Source organism: Octopus bimaculoides, chromosome 10 (genome assembly GCF_001194135.2).
Source record: "Octopus bimaculoides isolate UCB-OBI-ISO-001 chromosome 10, ASM119413v2, whole genome shotgun sequence".
Classification (NCBI taxonomy): Eukaryota; Metazoa; Mollusca; class Cephalopoda; order Octopoda; family Octopodidae; genus Octopus; species Octopus bimaculoides.
This window is the reverse complement of record NC_068990.1, coordinates 11,065,087-11,065,846: the sequence shown is the minus strand read 5'-3', so window position 1 is coordinate 11,065,846 and position 760 is coordinate 11,065,087.

The window sequence follows — 760 nt, the reverse complement described above, 5'->3', positions numbered from 1 at the left end:
TATATATATATATATATATATATATATGTGTGTGTGTGTGTATACATACATTAGTAAGTGCGTTTATATGTAAATATATGTAGAAATATACAATCCATAACACAAATGTAGACACATCTATCTATAAATATATATGTACATGCACATACGTGTGTGTGTTCGCGCGCGTGTGTGTTCGTGCGCGTGTGTGTACGCAGATACTTAAACATACTTATAAACATAGAGTAAAGAAATATATACTTAGAAATATTCCAAATATAAGTAACACCACGAATTCTATTAGATTTCTGCTGGAGTAATTTCCCACAGGCTAGAATTTGTATACACTCCATGTATAGCGCAACAGAGTGATTCTTTAGAAATTGCTTGGTTGATAACAAAAGCTGGCATCATAATCACCTGCTCTACGTTAATGGCACTTTGAGAAAATCTCAAAAAATACTGCAAGTTTGGGATAATAGTGTTCTGTTTGAGATCTTAAAGGTTAACGGAGAGTAATAATGGAAGATAATTAGCTGAATATTTCTTTGTGAGGTACCTATTAATATAAATATGTAAACATACATATAAATAGCAAAAGAGATAGATTTTTATTTTTATGCATGCATTTGTATATGAAGCTCCATCTCAGTATAGAATATATGTAGAAAATATTTCAGGGAGACTCTACTAACTTTATACTTTCATACTTATAAACACACACACACATATACATATATATATATGTGTGTGTATTGATATGTACATATATATATATATA